The following is a 6,381-nucleotide window of genomic DNA, read 5'->3' on the forward strand; positions in this document are numbered from 1 at the left end:
ACATTGTGAAGTTATTTGAGGTAAGGAACATGTTTTCCACTGTTACCACTACTGGTCCATATTGCAGGACGCTTGTTTGTGAGTTCTATTGCAATCTCACTGAAGCTGTGAGGGATCCAAGGTATATGAAGTATGGGAAAGTGTACGTGCGGGGGAAGATTTTCTCATTCAGCCCTGCTGTGATTAATAGTTTCTTGCAAACTTTGACTGTTGATGATGCTGCTCTGCCTTCTTTGGATGAGATGACCTCTGTCATCACAGGTGGTCAGGTTACTACGTTTCCCTCACATCCTAAGAAATTGCAGGCTGCCAAGCTTACTTCTCTATACTCTGTTCTACACAAGACCGCTGTCAAAAAATGGACTCAATCTAGAAATTCCACTGTTGTGACAAAGCACCAGGCTCCAGTCTTATATGCCATTGGAACAGGAGCAAATTTCAATAATGGCCGACTTGTGTTTGACACAGTCATGGCCTTTGCAGATTGTGCTCAACCGACCCTGAAGCTGCCTTATCCATCCCTAATCTATTCTATGCTGCTGTCTCAAGAGATTGAGAAGAATGATGATGAGCTACTTACTGAGCCTGGGGAGTTGCTAAAGATCGCACCTGAATTACTCAAGGGAAATAGGAAGATAGATCTTCCTTGGTCTGAATCAGGTGTTGTGGCAGGTGTTGCCAACACCCCCTCTGCCACTGCTGTTTTTGTACCCCCTTCTGCTGCTCAAGAAATGGATCCTACCTTTATTCAAGCTCAACTGCTGCATGCTGAGCAGAAGATTACCCAAGCGAAGACTGATCTCGCCTATTACGAAGGGATGAAGTCTCACTATGATTCCCTATTAAGTGGAGCTTGCCCTTCTGAACAAAAAGGGGGAGAAGGAAGTGAAGCAGAAGAAGAAGCTGATGGCTCATCTGAGAGCAATCAATTTTAGTTTGTTTATTTTGGTTTTGCTAGTATAGTTTAATTTTTTTTAAGGTTTTGTGTTTTGTGTGTATTTTTTGCTCTGATCCTAATCAAAACTGTTCTTTTGTGATGTTCGCTCCGATATGAATTCTTGTTTCTATTTCTCCTTGCTCTTATGTTTTCTGATTTGAAGTGTCGTACCTAGATGTTGCCAACATCTCGTGACAACACCTCTGCTTATACTTAGGGGGAGAATCTATTCAGGGGGAGTTTTGATTAAGGGGGAGTTTAGGTGCTCTGTTTGTGAATTAAATGTGTTTTGTCCAGAAAGGCAAAAAGGGAGAGATTGAAAGGAATATTTTATTACTTAAAATCATCCTATTTTGAAAAGATTTTATTTAAACATCTTTTGCCTTTCTTGGACATGAAGTTATTTATTTCCTTGAATAACTTGATTTGAGATTTTGATAAGCTCATTATAATATCTTATCTAATATATTGTTTTCATATTGTGTAGATTTGATATGAACAAATCTAGAGAATCCTACATCTACAAGGAAGGATTCTAGTCTATATATTGAAGAAAGAGATCGACCGAAAGGAAGAGAGAAACCGTGAGATTTCCTAGAGCTTCATACACGTACATTGACAGAAGGATTGAAGATCTTTGAAAGCTCAAATCGGTCAAGGTTACTTGATACTTGAAGAATACTTGAGGATCATTGATTAAAGAGTGTTTCGTCTATACAAGTTTTGGCATCAAGATTTTTAAATCCTTACTCTATTTTATTTATTCTATCTTGCATAGAATTTTTTAGGAGTTATTTTTATGGTTTATTTTCTCACTTGTTTTTGAGAAATTGATTTTTACAATAACCACTAGTTTTAGGGTTTGTAAAACTCTTTGAAAGTTTTCTAGTGAAGTTTTGCCCTGAGGCGCTGCAAGAGTATTTTATACTCTTGCTTAAATCATTTGAATCTATTTATTTGGTTGCTTATTTATTTTATTAACGCTTAAATTATATTCCGCTGCAAATTACTCAAGGTGTTATTGTAGGTGTTGTCAACACCTTGTGACAACACCTCAAACTGTTTATGTGCAACCCCAATTCCCTTACAAAAGGGGTAATACACCTCTGAATTTTCAAGCCACCATTAGCCAATTTTTACGGGTTCATTTCAACCTATCTTTACAGGCATTACCCCCATGATAGATTTAAGAGTCCTCATTTATCAATATATGCGGTCCACTAAAAAATAATTAACCCCACATTTATTGGTAAATGTACACCATTAGATCTACGTCAAGGTAGTGTCTGACTGCCTGTATAAGTAGGATCTAACTTACCATTTTCACGTGGGGCAAAATGTGGGCCCCAAATGAATATGCAATGTGGCCAATTGATGGCCTTGAAAAATAAGGATGGAATAGGATTGGAACCCGTCCCATAACTCTTCTATCCAATTTTCGTCCCGAAAAGAATTGAGAAAGTTTTTTTCTTTCGATCCCGTATCCGACACATTCGGGACACGAATATTCGGGATTCCCAACATTCGGGATACCGTCGGATAGGGAGAGGAAATCCCGAATTTTTTTTATTTTCAAGATTTCGTTCAAAAAAAATGTGATTAATTTATTAAAAAAATACTATTTAGAAATTTATATTTCTAAATAAAAAAATAAATATTAAACTTAAAATATATAATATTAAAATATTCCGGATAATGATTCAAGGTTTTGTCAAAAGAAAAACATCACGCATTGGATAATTATTATTAATAAAATATTTGGATACAAATTACTCGATATATAAATTATGTTAAATAGTTTGTCAAATTGCATCTCATATTCATATTTGTTCTAATTAGATAATTATAAATATGAATTAATTTAATTTTTAAAAAATACACAAAAATAAAATGTCCTTTCATGATTCTACTATTCTATAGTTTCAACAATAAAAAATTATGCAAATTAAGTCCGTAGTTTAATTATTATATGGGTTGAAATAGAATAATATTTAGCTTAATATATTAATAAAATTATTAATAAAATATATTATTATATTATTTCGAGATGAGTCGAGAATCCCGTCAGGATAAGGATTTATTCCCGATATTAAACAGGACGGGAAAAACCCCGAAAATTCGAATAAAAAAAATGTCGGAATGATATTTTTTTGGGATTAGAATAGAATGAGATTCAGAAAAGGTCGAGATTTCGAGAATTTTTGTCACTCTTGTTGAAAACTACAAAGGGGTACAAAAGGGTGATAAGGGTACAATACCCCTCTATAGGTTTGAAATGTTCGAGGATAGACATGGCCACGAAATAGGGGTTGGCCTATTAAGCAAATTATGAGGACATATGTTTTTAAAGAGGACATAGTTTTAGATATTATTATCAATAATTTTCTGTTAAAAGGAAATAAAGAAATTTATTTTTTTGATAAATCCTTTAAAAACTCAATATTCAGAACACAAATTAGGGTCAAATTTTATTGACACAATGTAATATATAATTGTTGAAGTGCAATAATTGTCCCTGCTGGGTAGAACGATCGAACTATGGTGTTCGGGTTGCTGTGTTATTTAAAAGATTTGAGTTTCACCATTACCACCAGTTATAGCTTTTGATAAAGCGACAAACGTTCGGTCCTATAATTAATATCAGAGTCAAAATCATGATTTCAATTCTCATTGATTGCAAGAAGTACAATTATTGAGAGATAGATTTTTGGAGTGCAATAATTATCCTTCTGGGTGGAGCGATCGAACCATAACGCTTGGGCTGCTCTGCGATTTAAAATATTTGAGTTGCGCCATTACCACGAGCTATAGCTTTTGGTAAAGCGGCAAGCGCTCGATCCTATAATAATAATACACATTTTTTATTTTCTATAAATAAAATAAATTAATTTTTTGAATTATAATATTTGATCAATTGATTATTGAGATAATTAATTGATGATGTATGATATGTGATATTATGCATGAAGGATGATCAAAAGTCCAAGACCAATTTGCTAGGTGTATGCTAGGATATTTTGTGTTGAATGGTTGCAATAATTATCAAATTATAAAGTGGGCTTGGTTTATGGCCCGTTCCCACCCCATGAGATGTATCCCTATTTGCCATGGATATTTTAATGTAAAATATTTGATAGTGGAAGTTCAAGATTGGAAGATGGTGGGCCATGATGAATTATGAAGATCCAAGACATGGAAATATTGGAAGCTTATGTAATTGTTGCATTTGCATCCCATGCATTCCCTAGGAATTGGACCTAGGCCCGTGTTTGGCTCACACGGGCCGAATAGTTTTGGGGCGATTAATCATCTTTGTTAATTTAATGTTTATAATATATGCATGATATATTATAAATAATGAGTATGTGCGTTATTATTTTATAATAACAAAGTTGCATGAATCCGGCAAACATACGATCAAACATGGCGAGTTTTTAAAATTAACAATGAGACTATTTCAAAATTAAAAACCCTCATTTTGAATTAGATTCAAAATTTATAACAAGCCCGAAAAGGGGAATTATAAATTTGTTTATAATTTCCATGTCTTCCATCGACAATGGATGCATGACGAACGCTACCCGTATTCAATGCTCGGCTCATATTATTGGGGGGCTTGGATGCCGGAAAGCTGTGACATCCATTGACATGGTGATGTGAACTACGTGGAACTCCCATGACTTCGGCTCATATTATTGGGAAAACTCATGGCGACCGTCCATTAAGGTTCGATATCGATGGGTAAGGCTTGACACGTAAAGATGAACGACGTCATATTATTGGGACCTAATCAAGCGTGAGACAAAAGTTTACGTAAGGGTTTCATGGAGATGCAATTGGAAACTACCTTTTAGGAATTGTGATTGGCTAATATTATTCAGGATCATGATTGGCTAATTGAACTTTATGTACCTACTGAAAAAAGGAGATTTCCGTTTTCACTAGAGGGTAGTGAAAATGTCAAAACAGTGGGAGTAAAAATTTATAAAGTTAAAGTTCATACTTTATATCTTACTAAATATTTTAAAATAGTCATTAACTTTTATCTGTTATTATTTTTCAGTACTAGTTTTTTGACAATGTCATCAATTCGCAATCCGTTATCTACAATACTCGACAAACATATACTGACTGGTCCGAATTACCTTGATTGGCTAAGATATCTGAAAATTGTCTTAAACTCGGAAAAGATTGCATATGCACTTGAAAAGTCGCCCCCTGCTGAGGCTCCGACTGGATGTAGCCCTGCTGAGCTACAAATTTACAAGGATTGGTGTGACCATGACTTGAAAGCTAAGTCTTATATGCTGGGTTCTATGTCCGATAAACTGCAGAGGCGTTTTGAGGATGCTAAGAATGCTGTTGACATTCATTTGCATCTCAAAGATCTCTTTGATGAGCAAGCACGCCTGCTTCGGCATGGACATTATATGCGTAGCTGCAAGAAATATCTTGACCAGAATGTTTCTGGAAATGATACGTTCTACATTGAAATGAACATTTCACTTAACTCTTCTTTTTGGGTATTGGATACCGGCTGTGGCTCACATCTCTGTAATGATTTACAGTTGATGACAAGAAGTAGGAGACTCAGGGATGGTGAGACCTTCTTGAGGATGGGCAATGGGGCAAGAGTTGCTGCCAAAGCTATTGGAGATGTTTACTTATTGTTGAAAAATGATTTTAAGTTATGTTTTAGAGATGTTTTGTTTGTACCAGATTTGGTGAAAAACATTGTTTCCATTTCTATGCTTGATAAAGATGGATATTCTTGTTTATTTGGCAAAGGTGTTTGCAATATTTACAAGAATGAATGTTTAATTGGTACAGGACAATTGGAAAACGATCTCTATAATTTAAAATTGAAAGATATTCCTATGTATAATGTCCAAGAGATATCAACAACATCCAAAAGAAAACAAGATACTCTAAATCCAGCACACTTATGGCATGCTCGATTAGGTCATATATCTTTAAGAAGGATGAACAAGTTAGTGGGAGAAGGCATGTTTGATATGTCTGATATTAATTCTCTTACTACTTGTGAACCCTGTCTAAAAGGAAAGATGACCAAAATTCCTTTTAAGGGCCATATGGAGCGAGCCAAGGGACTGTTGGATTTGATCCATATAGATGTGTGTGGTCCACTTAGCATCACCACTAAGCACGAACATTCTTACTTCATTACCTTTACCGATGACTTCTCTAGGTATGGGTATGTGTATTTGATGAAATACAAATCTGAAGCTTTTGAAAGGTTCAAAGAATTCATAAATGAAGTGGAGAAACAATTGGGACGAAGCATCAAGGCACTTCGATCGGATCGAGGTGGTGAGTACTTGAGTGCTGAATTCCAAGAGTATCTTAGGGAGAATGAGATTCTCTCGCAGTGGACTCCTCCTGGTACACCTCAGTTGAATGGTGTTTTGGAACATCGTAACCGG

The sequence above is a fragment of the Henckelia pumila genome, chromosome 2 (genome assembly GCF_033568475.1).
Source record: "Henckelia pumila isolate YLH828 chromosome 2, ASM3356847v2, whole genome shotgun sequence".
NCBI classification, from domain to species: Eukaryota; Viridiplantae; Streptophyta; class Magnoliopsida; order Lamiales; family Gesneriaceae; genus Henckelia; species Henckelia pumila.